At 40.2% G+C, this 25,105-nt stretch overlaps 1 protein-coding gene and 2 long non-coding RNA genes across 5 annotated transcripts in view; 2 read left to right on the top strand and 1 right to left on the bottom strand.

The window, feature by feature from the left end:
• The window catches only part of Gm51617, a 46,640-nt gene extending 37,473 nt beyond the window's left edge, over positions 1–9,167 (top strand). Inside the window, exon 4 of the long non-coding RNA XR_003947747.1 lies at positions 9,153–9,167. This is a non-coding gene — a long non-coding RNA (predicted gene, 51617). The remainder of the gene's footprint in view (positions 1–9,152) is intronic.
• Kcnb2 (potassium voltage gated channel, Shab-related subfamily, member 2) overlaps positions 1–25,105 on the bottom strand; it is a 436,827-nt gene that overhangs the window by 143,360 nt on the left and 268,362 nt on the right. The window lies entirely within an intron of this gene.
• Gm51616 lies at positions 13,238–24,959 on the top strand. 2 transcript variants are annotated; one of them, XR_003947746.1, is made up of 4 exons: positions 13,238–15,634; positions 18,432–18,496; positions 18,715–19,077; positions 24,913–24,959. It is a non-coding gene; the product is annotated as a predicted gene, 51616 (long non-coding RNA). The 2 variants fall into 2 exon arrangements; XR_003947745.1 differs by lacking the exon at positions 24,913–24,959 and having other exon boundaries at positions 18,715–24,875.

Genomic DNA, 25,105 nt, shown 5'->3' with positions numbered 1-25,105 from the left:
TGAACTAACCTTGGAAATTGTAAGCAAGCCCCAAATAAACTCTTATGCTTTCTTTCATAAGAGTTGCCATGACCACAGTGTCTCCTTACAGAAATAGAACAGTGGCTAAGACAATCCTTACTGACATTGTTATATTCATAGATCAGTATGACTGAAAACTCATCTAAGAAGCTTCTTGCAGTAGATGATAAGTAATACAGAGACACACAACTGGGAACATATAGACAGGGATTTTGGAGCAATTAGTCTTAAAAGGGTTGTCCGTATCACACCTCTCCTTCAAGGCTCAGGGATCTATGTGGAAGAGGAGGCCAAAGGATCTTATGAGCCAGATGTGGTGATTCCAAGAAAATGGTATTTTTCAGATATAACATATGAATGCGCATATAAGCTCACAGAGACCATGGCAGCATTCACAAGACATGTTTAAGTTCAAACCAGATAAAACCACAACATGGAGAAGGAGAAAGAGGCATGAAGTTCCACACTTAACCAAGAAGCTATTTGCAATTGATAGCTGCTGAGAGAGGAAGATTAAGATTTCATTCAGTGGAGTGATACTTGGCACTTCAGACACCATGGTGTGTGTGTGTGTGTGTGTGTGTGTGTGTGTGTGTGTGTGTGTGTGTGTGTGTGTGTGTACGTGCATACCTCACATAAGTATAAGTACCCATGGAGACCAGAAAAGGCAGTTGAATCCTCTCGAACTGGGGTTACAGGTGATTGTGATCCTCCTAACATAGTTTCTGGGAACTAAACTTGGGTCTCTGGAGGAAACACAAACGTTCTTACTGCAGAGCTATCTCTGCAGACCCAGATTTGGGAGCATTTTAGACAAAAGACAAACAATGAATCATAAACCCAGAAGCTGTTGAGTTTGGAAGGGCACAATGCAGGAAGGGCTGAAGTAGCTAAGTAAGACTTGGAATATCAGGGTAATTGCTGTGCTTGGAGCTGTCCCCATAGGCTCATATTGAGAGACTTTGATCTGATTGCTTCAGAATGGCTCCTGATTGGTCTTTCAGGGTTCACAGACACTTCCTCATAAGAACATATATTGGAATGCAATTGGTGACACTGTTTGGAAGTCTCACTGGAAGAAGAGGGTCAATGCTAACGAGCACTGAGATTCTATTTCCACTGCTTTTTGATCTACCTCTATGATTCCCCCTCCTGCTGCCATAGCTGGAAGCTATTCCATACTCTCATTGCCATGATGTTCTAATGTGTGTGTGTGTGTGGGTCATTCCTAAGCGTGTGTCTGGAACTAGAAGAATAGCTACATATTTTCCTGCCTGTACATGTGTATGGTTTGGGTTCTTCATTCTTTATAGATATTCTAGCTACAATGGCATCACCAGACACATGAAGCCTGTAACAGGAGCATTAGGTGTCTGCTCTAAGTTCCTTTTGTACATCCCTTCACAAATCCAACTCTCTATTAGCATTTTTTCCTTAACTCAGTGGTCACACTAGATAACTGATGAATGCATTCATGAATGTGGAATCTCTGTAATCATGGAAAAATATGAAAGAAAATTTAAAATTGACATGGTCCTGGAAAACCCAGTACACTTTAATTACTCAACAAATAAGAATGTCTATAATTGTGTTTCTACTCTCAGGTTCTAGAGTACTGTTCTCTTGGTTTGAGGAGGGAAAAGGGAAAATGTTATTCAGTTCTCTAGTAGTCTCTAAACATACATTTTTAAGAGAGTTAATGAAAAGGAGAAGCATATTCAGTTTTCACTTGCTAGATCCCACAATCTGGATAATGTCATTCTAAAAAACGAAATAAAATCAAGTCCCGGCATTTCATTGGGTACGTGTGAGACGTCTTACCAGTGTAAGCTTTAGATGGAAGCTGTGAATGGGGTTATCAGCTGGCATGGTAGTGCTTTCCAGCCTTGGTTACAAATTAGAGGTTTGTATGTGTACATATGCCAAGATCCTTCTACTACAGACTATCTGAGTGAGGGTCCTGCTGTCAGAAGTTTTTTTAAAGTTACTCCTAAGCTCTGTACATTTATGGTAAGTATCACTGACAACATAATTTGAGCTGAAGAGAAGAAAGAAAAATTACATTTACAAGCTAGGTAGAAAGCATTCCCAACAAGAGCAATCTTTATAGGAAACAGGGACATCTGTTTTGTTTTTTTTTTTTTCCCTTTGAGAGACCATCATCTTTTTGCTTTATTTTCTGAGCTAATACACAAGTGTTTGGGGTGGTTCAAACAAGATAGCCATAGAGATTTGGGGGAAGGGTGTGTGTAGAAATAATTTTAAAATGTGAATTAAACTGAGCCATGCCTGTTTGCTGATAGTTGAATGGTTTTGTTAACGGAAGGAAGTGATCACAGGAAGGCTTCTTGGGAACTCAACAGCAAGCACAGGGCCTACCAGCCTTGCTCATTCACCCTGTTGTTTGTCAGTTCCCTGGCACAGGAACAGGCTAAGCTTTTCCAGCCTGCTTACTACTATGATAGAGCAAAAGGTCCAAGAGGAGAGGATGGTCCCTTCCTTGCTTGGCTTGACTGTTGCAGTAAATATGGGTGGATACACTGAGCATTCCTGGGGAAACTTCTCTATTCTGCTATAGTAGTACACACCCTCTGGGAATGGTAGGTTATGTGCTAAGTGCTAAGGGAGTATTTGCAGCATCTATTGTCCTTAATGGGCTTTGGGCATAGGCATACCTCACTTGAAGCCCTAAAAGAGAATTTCAACACCATTATGTGAGTCTTCCTTTTCTTTTTTACTCTCTATCAAAGCATGGCTCACTTTTGTATCTTCTCAAAGAGGTATGTCCAGATGAAATAGCAAGATTTGTGAATAGGCTGGCTGCTGGACTCTCTATTTCCCTGCCAGTGTCTGATGGTTGCTTTCCAGCATGATCTATTTCCCTGAAGGAGTGAGAAAAGTGAGGATACACTGTAGTAGCAGGGGACCATCCCATGAAGCTGTGTGCACAGGGCTCCTTTGGTTCGTTTAGAAGGCTAGATCTCCCCTGTCAGAAATTAGCCTGATTCTCACCTTGCCTCCTAGCAGTATTTCAGGATACTCAGTCAACTTTGAGGGAGGGGGTCTCTGGCTCCCATGAAAATCTTGGGAGGAGTTCTTTGGCTTTTCTTTCTTCCCCTACTCAGACCATTTATTCATAGAAATGCTCACATTCTGAACACATGTTAAAAATAATCACTAACAGATTATGATTCTTGTTGATGGATGCTCATGGAAAAAGAATGTTTATGAACATTCTCAACCTGCTACTTTTTGGATATATATATATATATATATATATATATATATTCAGCTAGACACAGAACAAGCATGGGAAAATCTCATATACAAATTTCAAGTGCAAACAAACTTTCTTACTTGTAAATGAAGTTGAAGTCTAAAAGAATGGCAATGTTGTCCCTGCCCCAAATCTCTGAAAAGATAGGACATTGTTTAATCCTTAAAACTTTGGGTATTATTAGAAACAATGATGCAATAGGGAAAAACCCATTGCTTTTGCTGTGATCTTGACTGCTTGTTGGCTACTGCCACAAAGAAATTCTTCCCAGAGTGCCAATGTTCTTGAAAACATATCTTTTACTTGTGTTTATTCCTTCTGTCTCCCACTTCATTTTGGCATCTCTTCTTAACATTCCACCAAAGCCTCTACAGCACTGTGGCCAGTGATATCCTAATGATCACACTCAACAGTTATCAAACAATTTTTACTTAACCTCAGTGGGGAGACTCCAGTTACCCTGTTCAATCTTCCTGATATCCAGGAAGCTCCTATCTCTGGTGTTCTTTGGCTCATCTCACCTCTGCAGTGTCTATTCTGAGGTCTTCTGGTTACTGACTTTGGCAGTTATCTTTCCCAAGCTGCTGCTGTCCTGGAGGCTTTCATTTGTCACCTTGCCTTAAGCTTTTGCTTATGGGTAAGCAGTTCTAAGTCACCATTTCCAGACTGATTTCTTTCCCTGTTAATGGAGAACTGCAAACTCTCTGTTTATAAGCATTGCTTACTTGTATACCCTACAAGCAACTCAAAGCGATGGACCCCAAGGGGATGAACTTTATCACTCAATCACAAGAATCCCCTCCTCCCCATTTTTCTTGCATCATAGAACAATATTTCATCCAATTCTTCTGAGTTAGGGTTCCAAGACTCAGTCTTGTCTTTTTACTTAATTTCAACTCATCTAATTTACTATAACTACTGGCGTATCAATCTTTAATTATTTCTTCTCAACATTCTCTTCTATAATCCTACTCGCATTTTCCTAGTTAAGATATACGTCATCTCATGCTTTATGTACTTTTGAAACAGGGTCTCATCATGTAGCCCTGTATGGCTTGGATCTATGTAGCTCAAGATGATTTCAGATTCATAGGGATCTGCCACCTTGTGCCTCCAGAATGTTGGGATTCTATCTAATCATGACCTGTCAAGCATGTCTCTTACATTGTCTTTATTTTTTTTTACATTTGTTTTATTTTATGTGTATGAGTGTTTTGCCTTTATGCATGTATTTACATCACATGTGTGTACTTCCTGCCCACAGAGGATAGAAGAGGGTAGGATATCCCCTGGAACTGGAGTATTGATAGTTGTAAGCTACCACATGGTTGCATAGAACCCAACTCTGGTCCTCTATAGGAATAACAACTACTCGTAATTGCTGAGCCATCTCTTACATCATAATGGTAAATCAATTATCTTCTTTCTAATGTTCTAATGTCCTGAAATCCTGCTTTGTTTAACTTATCAGCAGCTGGTTGAGTAAGTAACCTGAAGAACCCTGGATAGCCACAGCAGAGATCAGAGTAGATAAAGCACCCACAAGTACCAAGCAAACCACAAAGTGTATTTCATTTCTTGTTACTTTCCTGCTCAAAAAACCTTCTAAGGTCCCCTGCAATCTTCAGGATAAAGAATAACCTCCCAAGATATCCTTGTTAGATTGTCCTGGTTAGTTAGAAATAGAATTATTTCAACCTATGATTCCAGATTATAGCACATCGTTGTGCAGAAGTCAACACTGGAATTTCAAACAGCTAGTCACATGACCTCCACTGTGAAGGATAGGCAGAAATGAATGCACACATGCTTGTTTGCTTGTTCCACTCTGACACAGTTCACAACTACCACTATTCCACCTGGGGAATGGTACCTCTCATAAAGGGCTGAGTCTTTCTACATCAATTAAGACAATCCTATACAGACATGCCTCCAGGCCAACTCAGTGTAGATGATCTTTAACTGACACTCTTTCACAGATTAAAGCTAACCAGTTTAACACTTAACCATTACAATCCTAAAACTGTTAGTTATGATAGTACTTAACTTTGTATTTTTGAATATATATATATACATATATATATGTATATATATATATTGGTTTTTTGAGACAGGGTTTCTCAGGCTGGCCTCAAACTCAGAAATCCGCCTGCCTCTGCCTCCCAAGTGCTGGGATTAAAGATGTGAGCCACCACTGCTCAGCTATTTTTGAAAATATTGAAGCCATTAGTATTTAACATTTGTCATAGTAACTAGAACATCTTTGTAAACACCCAGTAAGTGATATATATTACACACTATGGAATTAAATCTTATGTCAAAGTCTTTAAGCTCTTTTCCCTTTCATTTTCTTTTTCTTTTTCTTTTTTTTTAAAGATTTATTTATTATTATAAATAAGTACATTGTAGCTGTCTTCAGATGCACCAGAAGAGGGCATCAGATCTCATTACGGGTGGTTGGGAGCCACCATGTGGTTGCTGGGATTTGAACTCAGGACCTTTGGAAGAACAGTCAGTGCTCTTACCCGCTGAGCCATCTCATCAGCCCTCCCTTTCATTTTCATCACCTTGTTTGTTTACATGTATTCTTTTCCCAAAGCTCTATGAGTTATTGCTAGGCTAGAAGCATCAAGAGCCACAATGAAGTTACTTTTGTTGTTTAAGTTGTCCTGTATTAGGACATCTTGTTATGACAGCTTGAAAGTATTATTATACATGGGTCACAATTTCTGCTATGATAATACAAAATATGTAAGTTGATATTATTTTTTAAGGGATACTAGTCAGACAACACCTGGGAGTTTTATAAAGAGAGGAGATTCATTTTGGTTCTTAGTTTGGCAGGTTTCAGCACATAGTCACTGAGCCCACTGTTACTGGAGTTATGGTAAAATAGCAACATTATGTCATGTAGAGGAATGAGTGGTAGAGGAAATTGTTTACCTCATAGCATCCAATAACAAAGAAGAGAAAAGGGGTGAGGTCCTACCATCCCATTCAAGGGAATTCCTCTAGAGTACCAAAGTCCTCTCATTAAATCTCCCAACAGCATTAGAGGCTGAAGACCAAGTGTTTACCATACAGGAGGTCACTTCTACAAGTATTAGAACTGTTACACAGCCAGACACTGTCCCTAATGTGCTTGACTTCATTCTGACCTCCTTCCAAGCTGATGGAATGGGCACAGTCATCATCATTTCATAAAGAAGTAGAGCAGAGCAGGTGCCCAAAGTCACAGAGAACAAGAATGCTCATATCTGGAATCCAGCAAGCCTCAGGAAAATGGAATTATTAGGCATGTTTGAAAATAGGAACTAGTAGGCAATAAACCTTAATTAAACAAGAAAATTCAGTAAAATATAATACATGTTAATGGTGCCATTTTGATGTAAAATGCATGCATGCAAGTTCATCTGACCTTACTTTGCTTAAGGAGATGGACATGGAAAAGCAAAGTTTATTTCTTTGGTCAAATGCTTGGAGCCCCACATTGTCTTTCTTCTATAAGCCACTTCTGAAATATACTGTCTACAATCCTCAGTTATATGTCCCATAGTCTGAAGTGGATTCATTAAGGCCTTAGGTAAACCATTAAGGTTTTTATCTCCATCTCCCCAGTCTTTTAAAATTGTCATTCATGGATATAATTCAAAAGAAAAAAATGGCTACATACTCTTCCTGAATTATCTCTAAAGTACTCACTTTAGCTTTCATAAAAGTAACAGCCCATTCTTATTGTACTATGTTTTGTGGGTTTATATATTACTGAAAGGATGAAGATCCATCACAGCAACTGTAGCCAGTTGTAACACAACTGGTACAGATAGGTTGGAAAGCAAATGCAATAGAAACTCAGAGTACAACACTGCCTTTGAGAGGAAGAGAAGTCCTGAGTGGACCTTGTGCTCTGTAAACGAATGGAGAGAACCATGGTAAACCTGACTCCTTGATGAAGTAGAGTATAGATTTGGAACAACTGTACCATGTGGTCAAGCCTTCCAGTACCTCCTACAAAATACAATCAAAATTGCTTAAACGCCACAGTCTAGATTTCAGTTTTAGTCTTTTCATGTAATGATTTCTTGTCCTTGGGCAAAGTACTTACTAGTTCCTGGTCTATTCCAGCTGTCAATAGGAAGCTACACTCATTCTAAGTAGGATCAGAGGCAAAAATGATGAGCTGATGAGTCCTCATCAAAGGGATGGGATAACTTCCTGTTAGAAGTTGATTGGTGTGGAAAGCACCAGCATGGAGCAATGGCATATGAGCTCTAGCCATAGATTTGCCATCAATCTGACTTATGAATTCCTATAAAGCATAATACTTCTGTCTTAGATAAGTTACTCTGTATATACAGTGAGAGGTGAATGGGAAGTGAGATGCCTATTTCTTCTTCTTCTTCTTTTTTTTTTTTTTCTTTTTTCAAGATAGGGTTTCTCTGTATAGCCCTGGCTGTCCTGGAACTCACTTTGTTGCCTTTTTTTTTAAAAAAGACTTTCATTATTATTATTCCCTTTCATTTTATTACAGTGTCTTCAAAACTTTTTATTTAGCACAGACATGATCAGTTTAGGATATTTAGAATTAAGCAAATCTAAGCTCTCAGGAAATGCCCTCAAGTACTCATGGCCCTAAAGAGGCGGAACCAATTGTCTGATCATGCAAAACAGCCTGTGCAATGAATCAAAGAGGAGGGCTGAGAGAGATAGTAACACTTTGGTGTTAATTCACAGCCTGGGAGCTCATCTGCCACAGAGTGTATTAAGTTGTATGCAAAGAGAGGAATATTCTGGAAATTCTGCAGTTCCAGAAGAGTCCCATGTTGATGTCAGTCTTGCTTTACAAGGAGCAATAGGGTGGTTGTTTAAACACTGACACATAGATGTAGTGAAATACAGTTCAAGGTGTGTTGTGAAGATTCTGAAATTCAAGACCTCTTCCCTACAGTATCTCAATCCCATTAGATAACTTTTCTTTTATAATAGCTTAATATCTTACTTTTATTTAATTGTTTCATACAATATATTTTGATGATATTCCTTCCTTTCTCCCAATTCCTTCAGATCTTCCTACCCAGCCAAGTTCATGTTCATTCTTTTTCTCTCTCTCAAAAAACAAAACAAAACACCCAACAAAATAAAAACAAACCCAAATAAGCAATAAAAAAAAATCAAGATAAAACCACACACACAAAAAAAACCAAAAGAAACCAGAAGTATACATAGGAAAAAAAGATAGTATCTTTAACAAATGGTGTTGGACACACTGAATGGTTTCATCTAAATGGCTCATACCTATCACCTGACATAAAGCCCAACTCCAAATGGGTAAAGGATCTCAGCACAAGACCAGGTACCCAGAATCTGGGTGAATAGAAAGTAAGGAATAGGCTTGATTTCATTGGCAGAGGGAAGGATCTTCTGGACAGGATACTGATATCATAGGCATTAAATTAATGGGACCACACCGAGCTAAATCCTTTGGTTATAGTAAAGAATGCCAGCATCCAAGTGAAGTGACAGGCTATAGAATGGGGAAGAGCCTCACCAATTGCATGTGATTGGATCACTTTTGAGAGACTGCTTATTACATATTTCTCACTCTAAAGCTGTAGCTGTAAGACATGGGTCCTAAGGGTTAGAGGATTTCCTGAACAGAATGTCATATTCCATGTCTTATAAGAGAGGAGTATGTGCATTTAAAACAATGTAGCTTTGTTTAATTCTACTGTATTATTTTCATGCCTAGGAGTGAACATAAACATCTAGCACAATTTATGATTTTTATAAGCAAGCAGTGAATATACTATGTGGAGATTTATGCTGATTCTTGCTTTTTATTTTTCATTTTCAGTTTTCATCCCATTTCATATTTAATTATGAACAACTTTATTTTTGCAACAAACTAGTGACCTTTCTGTGTCTCCAAGTCACATTTCAATATGGAAAACCTCCAGAATTTAAAAATGGAATTGCCCTTTTCAGTATGCTGGTTATGGGGAAATGTCTCAGGAAATCTTAACCCTGTGACGTGCCTCATTCTGCTTCTCCAGCACTGGCAAGTGCACACTGGGCATACAACAATGAATGGGTGAGCAGATTACCTCCTCCCTACCATGTGCCAAAGGCTGTTAAACCAAAGAAAACCAGATTTCTGGAAACTAAGTTACCAGGCCAAGCAGACAATATACCAGAGGTTTGGGAAATACATTAACATAAAAAACAGTTCTTATTCATTGCAAGCATCTCTAATCACATAAAACAGAATGCCAGAAAAATAACTAATTAAATGGTACCATCTTCCAGTGGGGCCAAAAAAGAAGAAAATTGTCTTTATTAACAATCCAGAGTATTTTTCATGTTGATTTTTTTTATATTTTATATGAATCACTCACTAAATTAACTTTATTTTCTTTCCAGAGAATGAAGAAAAAAAACAGCAAGGCAGAATTATTCTCTTGGTGGCTTTCATCACTCCTAAAGATGGACTCGAGAATTCTAGGAAAAGAAAAAAATAAATGACTAACAGAGATCTAGAGAGTTCTAATTATTCAGGAGCTCATTTCCCAGCATGTGGGCTGTTGGTAATTCCTTTTTGCCTCCCTTTCTCCCACACAATTTTGTTAGGAAGAGAAATGTGCAGAAGCTGTGCCCATATCAACATAGTTCCTTAGTAGTTAGAAGCTATCATCAAATGTTCCATGTAATTAATTTCTAAAATAAGGTTCATGGGTTTTTTTTATGGATTTACGTTAGCTTTAGCAACCACTCAGACCATTTTTAAAGGCTTAGCCATAAGCCACACTTCATGGATGATGTGTTTAACTAGAAGTCAGAGACTCTTGCACATAATGGCTAGTGTATGGGGATGATGGAGTCAGAAATGACAGTAGGGTACATCCAGGGAAAGGAGGGTCTATTTCTGTACTTGTGTGACTGGGAGTAAACATGTCTTGTAAAACACTTAGATCCTAACTTTTCACTGGTCTCAACTCCTCTGGGCATGGAGAATGTAACAAAGCGACCATTTCCTGCTCCTTCCTTGAGTTTATGTTTAGTGAAGAAGAGCAGGCAAACAAGTTACTTTGGGTGATGACAGATTCTGTAAAAATAATCAAGAGGGGTTTGACGGGATAGTGTCAGGAGATGTGTGGAGGAAGGACAGCTTTAGAAGGAGTCTCAGCCTCAGAAACTGAACTATATATACCCTGAGCCACTCCAAGACTCACTTGGAGAAAGAGAATTCCATGCAATAGGTCAGGGGACCACGGCAGGGACCACGGCAGGGACCACGGCAGGGACCACGGCTGGGACCACGGCAGGGACCACGGCAGGTAGATGGTCTGAATAACCCTGGATCCCTAAGGGTCCCAGGAGGGCAGTAGTTCACTTGGAAAAGAGTGAAAATAAGTGAGATTTCAAAAGGGTCGGGAAATCACCAGGTGAGCCACCCGAGGTCAGTCCTCGAGCCCAGGAAAAGCACTGGTGATTATTCTGAGGATATAACTTGGTTTATGTCCTGAAAAGCTCACAGCAGTTCTTGGATGGGGTAAATAATAGAGTAAAGGCAGAAAAGCAGAAGCTCGGACCTTTGTCAGTGGCCTAAGAATAAAGCTGTCTTTAATATGTCATTGAACAGTGGACCCAAAGGGATCCTTTAAGATACTTGCCCAGGTGGTGAGAGGGCTCAGCAGGTCAAGTGCTTGATACACAAGCTGGGTGACATGAATTCAATCCCAGGAACCCACACAAAGAAGGAAGGAGAGAAATGTGCTCTGACCTCCATACACTTACCGTGGAATGCACACACCTTCCCCACTACATCATACATATTAATAATGATGCTGATGACACTGATGAAAAATATAATAAAAATCTTTGCAAAAACCATGCTTGTGAAATGTAAAGAACTATCATAGGGTAGGGACTGTAGGAGACCACATCACATCTCTCTGATTCAATCATCGGGTTGCTACTATAATTAGCTTTAAATCCACAGCCATTTTTATGAATAGGAAAAGTAATCTCTCTTCCAACAATGGCATAACATAGAAACTATTTGTTTATAAGTAGAACAGTGCATGCCAATAAAAAGTTAAAAGAGCAAACACAAGAACCAGTATCATAATTGTCTATTCTTCTTCTGAAGCCTTACATACGGGTGTATACTGTCTGTACTGTGTATTTCTACATCAGTGTATGGTACTACTGATGGATAGAAGTGTCATCACAAAGGCACTGTGCCATGATGACAGCATGGCAGCCACATTGCCAGATGACAAGAATTTTCAGCTCCCTGAGAGTCATCACATCTTTAAGAAAATGGTTTCTCTGCAATTCATAGTGACATGCCACTGAGAGTGGACACCTGGGGAGAGCCACCAGAAAGTCCTTGACATTTCACACAACACGCCACTTGGAAATGGTGGAACTTTCGAAATGTGACTTAAACACAATAGTAGTCATTACAGATGCTCAGACTCAAGACAAATGAGAGTTATAATAATCTGAGAATTATGAAATTGGCAATTGATTCAGACATGCAGTTAGGCTTCAGATCGGTCCCAATTCTGTGTAGTTCTTTCCTGCTAAGTACTTTAAATTTTACAGATCTCCTTCTCCTAGAGAATTTTAACATTTTTCAACAGCCAAATGATATTTGCAGCCATTTTCCTGAAGAAATAGAAGAGGAATAATGCAAAGTGATGTGGGAAGGGACATAGTAGCCATGTAATTTGAGATGAAATTATTTCAGCCCCAGGATTTTCAGATATGTTGGTCTTCACTTGTCAAACTGGCCCCAGATCTTCAATTTCCCCTGAACAGGGCGACCATCAGAAGTCATGAAGCAAAGTGGCAGTGTCTAGGCTGAGTGAGTCTGTGTTGGGGCCAGTGATTCCACTCTCAGCTTCCATCATCATTAAGTGATGCTCAGATATAGTGGCTTTGCATTAGAAAAACAGCAGCTTTATGGTGGGGCTTGTGATGTAGTGGTGGAAAAAGACTCTCAATGACTTACACCAAAGAGATAGTCCTCCAAAGGCATGGAGTGTCTGAGACATGAAGTCACTAAAAAAAAGTCTTTTAAATATATCTAATAGTTTAATTTAGTGTGTGTGTCCATGTGTCCCAGTGCACATGTGGAAATAAGAGGAAAAGTTGTGGGAGTCTTGTTTTTCTTTCTATCATGTGGATTCTGGGAATAGAACTCAGGTCCTAAGACCTGGTGGCAAGCTCCTCTACTTGCTGAGCCATGTCACTGCCCCTGGCAGCCATTTTTCTACATCTCTCTTATGTTCAGTTTTGTGCTGATCTGAGGACCATTTCCTTTCTAGCGATGTCATCTAGATACTTCAGTTTTACATGTTCTGACCTGGCATCATCTCATTTAGCATTAGATTTTACAATTGTCAAGATTCTTCCAAAGAGAGCTCTCTAGTCAGATAAGACTTTCACAGACCCATAAAATCTGACAGTTTGGGACTGTATTCATTATGTTTCTTGTTTCTGTGACCAAATCCTGGATAAACAGCAGCTAAGAGGAGGAAGATTTATTCTGGTGCAGAAGGCATGACAGGAGCATGTGCCTGGGACTGTCATCCACTCAGGCCTCGGTGAACAAGAAGTAGAGGAATATGAATCTGGGGACACTTTCCCCTCTTTCCTCCGTCCAGGACCCCAGCCCAGGGATGGTGTTGCCCACATTCAGGGTGGGACTTTCTTCATCAGTCGATTAGATCAGAGTTGGAGAACCTTGCCAGATAGACTTTAAAACATTTCCATGACTTTATTGACAAGCTAAGATACTAAGTTGTTCCTTCTCCCCTCCCCTCCCCTCCCCTCCCCTCCCCTCCCCTCCCCTCCCCTCTTCTCCTCTCTTCTCCTCTCTTCTCTTCTCTTCTCTTCTCTTCTCTTCTCTTCTCTTCTCTTCTCTTCTCTTCTCTTCTCTTCTCTTCTCTTCTCTTCTCTCCTTTTTCTGATGAAGAAGATATGGGCAGAAAGATACTAGCTTCAATGTAGGCTGAAGAAAGGATGCTGATGTGTTTGGTCATTTATTTCAAAGGCCAGGAGCATACTGTGAACAATGTCCTGCATGTAGATCTTTGCAGTGTGGTGGTGTCTTTTGTTCTTGAGGTCAGCACTCAGGGTAAGTTGAAGAGGGCTCTCTCAAATCCTTTCTGCTGCTGCTTGAGTGGAGAAGTCAAGTATTCCCTGTGGTTCTGTGTGTTGGAAGCTTGTCCGCTGAAGTAGTGATTCTGTGAGAAGCCTCTAAGATCTAAGACTTAGTACAAGGTAAAGACATCGTTTAGGATGCTACTGTGAGAAGGGACTACTGCAGTTCTCAGGGGACCCTGGTCAGTTTCTAAGAGGTTTGGCTGTTACAAAGAGTAACACTGCTCTCTGCTGCCCTCTGACTTTCTGTCTTACAGTGTGATTGCCATTGTGAAGCAGCCAAGAGGGTCCTTACCAGAGTCATGGGGATGTCTGTGTTTCACTCCAGAACTTCCAGAACTATGGGCTACATAAACCTCCCCTCTTTAAATGCCATCTAGCATTGGGGTATTCTGTTATAGTGACAGAAAGCAGCTTAATCCAGAGACAAATGCTTTTAATGAAAGTAAAAGTTGTCCTAAAAGTGTTATTTATAGAATAGAGAGCTGCTGAAAATGCTGTTATGTCTGCCTTTGCAGATGAAGTGTATAAGTCTACCTTTCTCTTCCTGAGACTCCTATGCCAAAGCCTCAGTTGGCATTTATTCAAAGAGCAACAAGCCCAGGATCGAGAGAGCTACAAGTCAGAAGGGAACCAGCTACCAGCCAGCAGTCTGTTCACTCACTCACTGGGCCAGACAGAATCACCACCGAGCCAACCACTTCTAATTGGCGGCTGAGGTACTCTCTGGCTTTTTACCATCACCTGCTCTGCAGGTAGCCTTGGCAGCTATGTCTGAAGGTGAGCACAGCAGCCAAACACAACACAGCTTTCAGAGAGGAAATTAAACCACAGAGTTGAGTCGGAATTAGAGATATTCCTCTGTCATAGCTTCACTTAATTGGAAAGATTTCTAGAGAAAGGAGAGTTTGCACCCAGCTTCCATTTACTGCCTTCAAGTGGGGCAAGGTAAGAGCTGACCTGGAAAGACTGGTTGAAAGCAAGGGGCCCATGAAGGTCCCTTCCTTCTCATAGATCTTCATTTTCTACAGCAGTAAAAACAATGATACCTCAGTGTGAGTACCCATTCTCTGTTCCCATAATTAGAAACCTAAGCTGTAGAATGATTGGCTAGAAATGGAAGAGTATTAATTATAAATACCACACAGCAGTACTATCACATGGTCTACCCACAGGGGCTCTTGATTCGCAGATGCTGTTTAGACAGTCTGTTTCCAGACTAACATTAGTGAGGAAGAGAGTCCAGCTTTATTCACAGGCTTGATGAAACAGAGCTTCTAGAAAGGGGAATATATTAAATGAGTATTCATTAATGTTTCTTCAGAAGTAACAAACTCTATTTTCTAGAACATGTCAATGAATTCTTCAAAGATTACAGTAGTCAATTGCTTTGAACTATTCTCTCTCTCCTTTTTCTTCTCTCTCTACATATGTATGTGTTATACACACACACACAGACACACACACACACATCAATTTTGTCTTAAGACTGAAATCTTAAGTAGCAGATTACACTGTCCTCTTATTCTCCTGTGACCACTAAGTCTAGTGGCATTTCACAGATAGTTGTAAAGATTTGTAAGAAGATGATCATGTTGCACTTAACTTCCTATTATTTTTAAGGTCTAGGATTCTGGAAATTCTTCAAAAACAAAAATTCCAATAAACACCTCCAAATTTCATGATGTTAGCAAGTAGCCAAGGGGCTATTCTTTCTAATGGTGATTTTACAAGCTAAGAACCTGAGACACAAAATATGGGTGACTTTTCTAAGAAAGCACAATGACTTTTTTGCCCCAGGGGGCTGACGTCTTGGCTCACCACAGTTCAATCCCAAGTCCAAAGACTTTCCAGAAAGCTTTTAACTGCTGTGCCTGACAACTATTGTGTCCTATCCTCTCATTTCGCAGATGTACATGAAGCTCCTTGATGAACCGTCTTCGGAGCACTCTGCCAATGTGAAGGCCAAAGCAACAGGAGATACAATGTCATTCACCAGTCTTCAAGCTTTATGTTACTATGGCACTGACAATTTTTTCTGCAGGCTCTTGATTCTGGGGTCTAAGCACATGCTGTGCACAGAGAGGAAGGCAGAGGACACCATTAAACACTAACCTGAAAATACTCATTACAATAACTTTCCTCAATGTAATGAAGATTCCAGTAAGTAGATTCCTTTTGTGGCTATATAATAATCCCTGCATCTCTCGTCTATCCTCTGTTGTCTATTCTATTTATAACCTTTGTAGACCTATGAACAATGAGTCATGACCGTCATAACTTCAAAGCAACTCAGAGGTTACCAAGTTTCCTTTTATTTTCCCATTGAAAACCCAGACAGAATTAAGTTCCAGGTTACTCGGTTTGCCAAGTTCTCCTCTCTCCCTAACAGATTCTGCTCAGTAGATGTCATCATCAAAAATTAATTGACAAAACTGGATTTGGGTCTGTTGAACTGTGCATTACAATATCACCCAAGTTCTCTTGGCTGGGCCAAGCCTCCAAGTGCCCACCCCACAGATGTTTATAAAGGATACTAGTTAGTGGAGTGCACAGAAAGACAAGACACTATGAACAAGGAAAGCTACATTAAAAGGCTAAAAATATTCAGTGGAGTTGCTAATATCCTCCTGAGGGCCCAAAGCACACACAAAGCAAGAGGATGAATAATGAGCTGCTCAAAGCACAAGAAACAGTCAGATGTCTTTGAAACAAGAGTACTGGCTGGGATGTCTGTCAATCAAAACATTCCTAGCCTAGATTTTCCTATCTGTACATCAATTTGAAAAGCTCATACTTATCGCCACTTGTTCTAACCTTCCTACATACTAACAAGTTGCTGAGAGACGGAGGAAGGGTAGAATCCTTTGCTTTTGCTTCAGAGATGAGGGGGTGTTGCCATAGCCTTGTTTACTGTGAGTCACAAAGGCAAGTCGTGCCTCTGTGTTTTTAAATCTATATATTTACTTAAAGGGAGTACAAAGAGCAGCTTTTAAAAATATGTGCACTCATCTTGTTACTGAAGGGAAGGCCAGGGTTCCTCTTAGGTGAAACTGTTGTAAAGAATCCCATGAGTTGTCTCCATGTAGATACTCAAAACAGGCAGCCTGGGGCTGTACTCTGCCATAGATGGTCTTGCTCCAGAGACCCTGGTTAGAAGACCAGTGTCATGGGTTTATCATTAGGAGTGTGAACGGCTCTTGCAAAAGGATGTGAGTTCAATTTGAAGTACTGGTGTGATGCAGTTCACAACTGTTTCCAGTTCAACTTCAACTCCAGGAGATCCGTCGTTGGGTACACAAACTCCTAGGAATAAAGCAAATCCTCCCCTTCCTCTTCTCCCTCCTCTTCCTCTTCCTCTCTCTCTTCCTCTTCCTCCTCCTCTTCTTCCTTATGCCCTCCTTTTAAAGAAGCAGTCGAGCATCTTTTGACAATATCTGTGCCCTTCTCCTTAGGGAAACCCATCCCCACCTCTAAATGTTGACTAGGGGCCAGTCTGTTGGGGATAGAATTTTAAGATTTTGTTTCAAGGAAAGGAATGTAGGTCTTAAAAGGGGACTTTGAGGGGATAGGTGGCTCTCCTGGCCCTTGTTTGTTTCAAAGACAGAGGGAAGGGAAGCAGACAAAGAGCCTTTGAGTTACCACTCAGAAGTGTCTGTACAGGTGGATGTGATAGTCTCTTTGTTCCCTGGCCCTCCTCCTGTCTTGACTTTAGCAGCCTTCATGCTTCTTCTTTGGGCGAATCAATTTCTCTTTCCAAAGAAGACCTTGGTTGGGTTGGTTAGGTTGCTCTCTGCCTCTAGATCCTGATAGAAAGTTGGTGCCCTTAGCCACTAGGTGAATTCAGGCAGTTCTCTAAACTAGTGACACCTGGATGAATAAATACTGGGTCCTTGAAATATTTCCCTGTAGTACACTATTGCAAAAACACATCACCAAGCATAATCCAGGGAAATAGACATTTATATCAGGGCATTTATATATTGAGATCAGAAGAAATCATACATTTATATACACACACAAAATTGTATACTTAAAATTGTAAGTTAATTTACGTATACATAAAACGTATGTACTTATATATAAAACCACAGTGACAGAGGTGGTAAAAAAGTTAAATAAGAGTAAGAATAAAGAAATAGCTTTTTTAGGCTCCTATATAAGAAAAATTGGATGCTATAATTATGATGCAAGTAGACTTTGCCTGAGCTTGAGTGTTGGCTGACACATGAGGACATCAGGCAGGTGACCTTCTATGCCTCAGGTTCCTTATTTACAATCAATGGAAACAATAAATATCCTCATAGAATCATAATAAATTTAATGAGAAATAAAAATAAAGGGATTTTAGCTTGCAAAAAGTCTTTGATTTTTATCATTGTTGTGACTGATACTAAAACTTGATCAAATGTCACTTCTTTTAATAATTTCCATAGCTTTACAAGATCTTGGAATGAATCAGTGACTAGTTTATAATCTATAAAATACTTTAGAATAATAATATGCTTTGACAATAAAGTTCTATAATATCTTAAAATCCTTACATATAAATAATAATAAAGATAAGTCCTGGAAAAATAAAAGCAAAAATTGATCCGTTCAAAACCCCTGGTAAATTGAAACATTTTACCTAACATCCCAGACAATTCTTTAACAACAGGGCTCCCATTCAGCTAAGAATGTCTTAAACAGACTAGATCAATCCCTAATTTCTGTTAGTACCCTAAAGCTATCTCAAGTGAAACCTGTCCTACCCTATCCCATGAGCAGATTCTAGACTTACTTAACATAGGCTGGAAAGAAAACAAATAATCCTGTGGTTAAAATGAGCCATGTTCTCCTGAAGAGCTCTGTGTAACCTACAGAGATCCATCTATCAATGTTGAAATGATGATTAGATTAGCTTAGATTAGATTATAATTTCCACTATTCTAAAAAATAACCTGTTTTCCTCACACAGGGAAGATATGAAACCTTACTGAGCTACTCTCTTCTATTCAGATGTGCCCATGGAGAGGAGGATGGGTAAGTTTTCATGAAGGTCTCCTCTGCAAGCCCAAGCTAATGTATCTCATCTATCAATGATTCACATAACAAATGCTACCCAGAACACCCTAGTCAGAAAGGATGTGAGTGCTGTCAAGATTTTATGTGTGTCCTATATGTGTACAAGTGTGTATGTGTCTGTGTATCTGTGTGATTATTCTAGTCCAGGCTGTCCTGAAATTTATTCTGTGTTCCAGGCTGGCCTTGAACTCATGTCAATTCTCCTGCATCAACTTCTTAGTGCTCAGAGTATAAGTGTGAGCAACTACTTCAACTCACGTTAATCTCAACATGGTATTTCAATCTACTAATAGCCAATTGAAAGAAACAACGAGGGATCATGCGAGATTCCAATGGACAGATGGATCCAGCTGGTTACCAATGTCACCTCATCTTTGCCATTTCACACATTGCTGCCCAACTAGGAAGAATAATATCTCAGAGTACCCTGTCTGGCACCCCAGAGACAGACCCTGACTAGAAACCAGCATCACAGGTTCATTTAGTCAAGGGTGGCATTCACTATGGATCTGAGTTCATTCTGGCCCTGGTTAGATCCTGTAAGTATCTTATTGGCTAGGGAGTACTGATCTAGCAGTATGACCCTTTCTGCCCTTAGATCTCAATGTTGGACTCTTCTTTCACTCTTGTCCTCATGTCTTTGCGTATATTTTAGATTTCCTGATGGTTGTTTTGCCTGCTTCATCGAGATCTTAGTTTACTCCTTGAATCCCTTAGGGATTGAAGTTCTGAATTTTGCCATCTGGTCTTTCAGACTAGGACTCTCTGGGTCATCATGTAACCTTCTGATTTTATATTGTAATGTAGATTTATACCTTACAAACTGACCTTGGACCTTCCTAAAGAGTATGGGCTTTCAGACTAACCTCTGGTTTTGCAATATTCTATTGAATGTCAGTCTCTTCAAACATTTACTTTTGAACATGGTTAGTCCTCCTGCTTCTGAATCTCCCCCTAATCCTCTGCTCACATGGCTTACGGTTCTACTGGCCTGATCTACCTTCCACTGAGACTTGACCACAGTTAGTTCTCCATCACAAGCTCACACTTCAATAATATACAAGAACATTAGGCTTTCTTCTACTTTGTAAATACTGTTTAGATACTAGCTTATATTTAGAGACTTCAGGAAAAAAATAAACTTCTTTAGAAAACCAATTCTTTTGATAAGATACAGTTTTGAGTGTCGATATGGCAAAAGCAGAAGCTATAGCTCAAAGGAAAAAAGATGAAGAGAGGGAGTCACTTTCTCTGCAGGCAGGTAAATTAAATATTTAAGCAAACTCCACAGCAAAGCTGGATGATTTTCAAGTGAGCAGCTCTGTGAAAAGAAGCTTGGGTAACTGCCGATGTTACCTACTGCAAAGGTTAATTGCATATCATCATCTTGTTTATCATCATAATTTTTGGTTAATGTATCTCTTCCTTAATTATACAGCCCATGTCCATTGCTTGTGGAATAATTACAGCCTCACATGATTTTTCTGGAGGAACCATGACTTGAGCTAAAGCTAGATCAGTCCTATCTTTCTGCCAGTAATTGGAAGCTTTTCCCCTCAGTAGCACACAAATCATCATAAACAAATATAGATGAATGCCCAACATAAAAAAGTCTGTGAAAGGTATAATTTGGGCCAATACAAGAGCAATACAATATCCTCAGAACTTAGCACACGTTGCTTAAGGTGCACAGAGCCATGTGGTTGTGGCCTGGGCTCAGTTCTCAGGCTTTTACACACAGAGAAAACATGTGGCTATTTTCAGTGGGTTGCATCTGTTGTCATTTGAATATGAAATGTCCCCATAGGCTCAGGTATTGAATTCTTGGTCCCCAGCTGGTGGCACTATTTTGGGAGAATTGGAACACATTAGGAACTAAGGCCTTGCTAGAGTATGTAGGTTACCAGAGATAGTTTGAATTTCTAAGCCTAGTGCCCAATCCCTTCCTTTCTCAACACACTGTCAACTGTGAGGTGAAGGGTCTTCTGCCCTACAAGCACCAGCCACCATGATGTGCTGTCAAATGATGCTTGAGATCTCTGGAACTATGAGCAAAGCAAATCTCTCTCCCTTTCTCTGCTTTCATCCTAGCCACACCAATTAATCTAACCCTATTAATGCTTTGGTACTAGCGATACCAATTTATGTAATGCAGCAGCCCTATTAATTTCCATAGTGAGAATGAGAACTAACCACAGCCCTAGTTCTCAGAGTAGTCATTAAGCAGCACTTAGTTTATGTTATTTAGTTAAGCCTTAACAGGAATTCTCCTACTAATCCTCACAGTGCTCTCAGAAGGTAGGTTCCGCCATCTCCGTTTCACCCAGCACAGAACTAACAGCTCAAAAGGAAACTTGTCAGTAGCTGATGAGAGTGGCAAGCATTTAGAGAGCACAGCTATATCCCCACTGCATTAAACCTTCTGCTATTTCCTTAGTAGTAATAGGTAGGACTTCCTCAATGTGTAGGGACATTGTTTTTCCCTCTGTTACAAACAACAGCACTCAGGTCTTCCTCTCTCAGAGCTCCAGTTGCATACTTTAGATGATTGCCCAAAGAGGCCCTTTTTACTAAGCACAAAAGGAGAAGTCCATCTTAATAAACAGAACCCTTGAACACTATTGGTGTCCCTTGGGGCATAGATCGTAGAGAAAGTATGGAGGTTTACAGGTAGGCATGTAGGTATGTGTCCTGACCCTGCTGGGAAATGGTCCTTACTGTTTTCTGGGTTGTCCCATGACACCAGTTGGAGGGCTGCTTTGCAGCTGCATCTGAAGGAGTGAGCAATATCTGGCTTTGTGAGCCTGGTGCTCTCAGAGTTTCAAGGGCTCCCTGTGTCTCTGAGGGCTACTTGCCACAGGTAATATGTCTCAGGTTGAGAGTTGGCTGGCATTAAGTAAAGGTAACTCTTTACATATTGGGTTAAAAGAGAAAAATTGCTCTTTTTCAGCTTTAGTTTTACTCAGGCTGGAGCACCACTTGTAAGGAAGGCCATTCAGGCCGTGCTTGAGATCTGCACGGTGGAAACTTCCCTATTTAAGGAGAAGTGTAAGCACCCGGGTCACGTTTTCATGAGGAGAAAGCAGCCTAGAATGTGTGGTCAGCGGTGCCAACCCTGGAAGCACACCGTGTCAAAGCTAAAATTCAAAGCGAGGCTTGAGAGCCTCCAGCCACTCAGGAACAAGCTATGTCTAATGTCCTTGACAACAGAATGGGGCCCAAATTCAGAGGCAGGTGTGCTCGATCTTTCCAAGCTGATTTGTTTTCTGCTTCCACCAACTGCTCTCTTCCCCACTTTTGCAAGGGCTCTAGTCTTCGAGAACTCTCTGCTTTTCCTTTCCTTTCTCTCCAGGCCTAAGCTTAGCGTTCACCTCAGAGAAACCTTCCTAGTTCTATGCTTCCGTTTTGGCCCACATTTTCCCCAGCAGCACATATAGCAGGGTTTACTGTTTGTTCCTCTGTCTTCCTAGATACATAGAGTAGAGAGAAATTACAGTCAATTTTTTTTTCTTTTCTAGAATTCAACACGTAGGACGTATTTAACCAGGGTCCAACTGATGCTAAATTAGGCTCTTTAATTGCTGTAGGACATGAACAGTATCCAGTAGACATAGCCACCTACCTAATTAATTCTCAGTAAATCTTTTAATTTGAGGAAATATTGCTAGTTTGTCTTTTTATGGTTCTTAACATTTTGAAAGAATGAAGAAACTAAGACAGTTCAATTGGGGGAAAGAACAATCTTTCCAACAAACAGTGCTGGAACTATTTGATAGCATGTCATATCCACATGGTAAAAATTAGTTGGATCCCCTTTTTGTATCATGCACAAAAAGCAACTCTAATAGATCAAACGATAAATGAAAGAGCTAATATAAATTTTTAAGAAGACAAGCGTAAACCTTTTTGACTTTCTTCACCAACAGCTTCTTAGATGTGATGCCAAAACTCACAAACAACTAAAGAAAAAATGGATTAGCTTTTATGCTACAAATAATACAGGGACAAAAATATTTGCAATTCCTATTTCCACCAAGGGATTTACGACCAGAATTTTAAAAGAGCTCTTATAATCGAATCATAAAAATTAAATAGCCCACCCAATGTACAATGCACCGAACTGACATTTCTACAGAGAAGACAGGCAAGTAGCTGATAAACATAATCAGCAGATGCTCATGATCATTAGCAATTAGGGAGAAGCACATAAAAATGATAGTGAGGCAGTGTTTCATGTGCATGGGGATGCTGACAATAAACAAGTATTAATAAAGACGTGGAAAACCTGAAATCATTCTTTCTGGTAGAGGTATATGATGGTGTTACCACTTCAGAACACAGCTGTCAATCTGTCCAGGTGCTAAACATAGATTTACCCTATCATCTAACAATTCTACTCTTAGTGAAATAGAAGCACATGTTCAATTAGATCTTATTCATGGATGTTCACAGAAGTATTATTCATAATAGTCTCAAAGCAGAAACCCAAATGCCCACAGGTAAAACTGGATAAATTTAAGTGCAGAACTGGTACATGTTATACTGTAGATGAACCTTGGAGACCTTAAGCTAAGTGAAAGAAACCAAAGCCTACACATTACATGATTGCATTAATATGAAGCAGAGGCCTAGAGTAGGCTCTGGGTGCTTACAGTGTGTGTGGGGCACAGAAAGGAATGGATGTTATGTATCCCTTTTGCTCTGTAGGTTTTTTTTTAATGAAATGATGGAAATGTAGGCTTAATTGTATCCACAGATGCACAAATCAATGACTGTAACAAAACCCTAAACTATACAATACATAGGCAAATTTTATACCATACAAATTGTATCTCAATTCAGCAATTATACATATGAGAGCAGCCCCTAGTCATTAGACAAGGGTGGTCCAGTTGCAAGTTCTCTTAATGAACATGGTTTAAGAAAAGAAATTTTGTGGGAACAAAACACCCATTGAAGGAGTTACAGAGACAAAATTTGGAGCTGTGACGAAAGGATGGACCATCTAGTGATTGCCATATGCAGGGATCCATCCCATAATCAGCTCCCAAACGCTGACACCATTGCACACACTAGCAAGATTTTGCTGAAAGGACCCAGATATAGCTGTCTCTTGTGAGACTATGCCAGGGCCTAGCAAACACAGAAGTGGATGATCACAGTCAGCTATTGGATGGGTCACACGGCCCCCAATGGAGGAGCTAGAGAAATTACTCAAGGAGCTAAAGGGAACTGCAACCCTATAGGTGGAACAACATTATGAACTAACCAATACCCCGGAGCTCTTGACTCTAGCTGCATATGTATCAAAAGATGGCCTAGTCGGCCATCACTGCAAAGAGAGGCCTATTGGACTTGCAAACTGTATATGCCCCAGTACAGGGGAACCCCAGGGCCAAAACGGGGGAGTGGGTGGGTAGTGGATTGGGGGGGTGGGTATGGCGGACTTTTGGGATAGCATTGAAAATGTAAACGAGGAAAATACCTAATAAAAATAAAATAAAATTAAAAAAAAAAAGAAAAGAAAAGAAATTTCGGACTAGCTAATTAGAAAGAAGGGTCCCATAAGCTCTTTCCTGGTCCATGATTGGCTATTAACAGGTCTTGTCTTATGCATGACCAGTGAAGGCTACTTCAGCTGCTGTAAGATGGTATTTTGCTCTCCCCTAAGGATAGCATTTTCCATCTTCTCTGACATTCTTCTTACACTATTTCTGTGACGTTTCATAAACCGCACAGGCATACTATAAACACCTTGTTTAAAGCACCAAAGTCATTGTCTTCAGTTGTATACACAAGAGTGAGCCCTTCAGGCCCCATGCATAGTCCTAATCTTGTTTTCACACAGATGGTTAGAATCAATAGACCACAGATAAAGCAAGAAGACGTGAATGTGAGAAGAAGGGACTTGAAGGGAAGAGGGGGTAATGACAGGGGACAAGACAGGTTGGAGGCATTGTGTGACAAAACATTTTCTGGGGCGATGCAACACACATGTCTATTCAACCCAGCAGAGAGCCCATGACAAAGCAGAGAACAGATCTCACTGAAGTCCAACTTGGTGACCCAAAAAGTTTTGTTAGAGTTACTCACAGAAGCAAAACTCACTCAAAGACAGCTGCATCATGAAAGCCCACCCCAGCATGAGTAGTATCTCACAAAGCTGGAAACCTGGAGCACACTGCACAGCCTGCAGGCAGCTCAGCAGTGGGGAGAGTTTTCCTGGTGTCCCAGTTCCTTTCCACCTCTGCCAAGCAGCTGGTCTGGTATCAGTTTTAGTTGCAACTTTGCTTGTCTCAGAGTCTTCTTTGCAGCTCAGATTCCTTCATTCTGAGGGGGGACTCTCAGCTTTTTTTTTTTGCGTACTTTGGCAGAGAAGGGGCCAGTGACTCTGGTCAGTTCCAGGAACTTCATGAAGCTAGGTTGAGCTAAAATCTTCCTGGTTAAGGAATTTCCTGAAGCTATTTTGGGTCATTTACCCACCTGCTTAAGGAGCTTCCTACAAGATGAGAAGAGGAACCTGGTACATAATAGGAGGTGAGAGTAAATAGAATGCATTATATACAT

This window comes from Mus musculus, chromosome 1 (genome assembly GCF_000001635.26).
Source record: "Mus musculus strain C57BL/6J chromosome 1, GRCm38.p6 C57BL/6J".
NCBI classification, from domain to species: domain Eukaryota; kingdom Metazoa; phylum Chordata; class Mammalia; order Rodentia; family Muridae; genus Mus; species Mus musculus.
The sequence above is the reverse complement of the archived record's forward strand: the minus strand, read 5'-3'. Positions and strand labels throughout refer to the sequence as shown.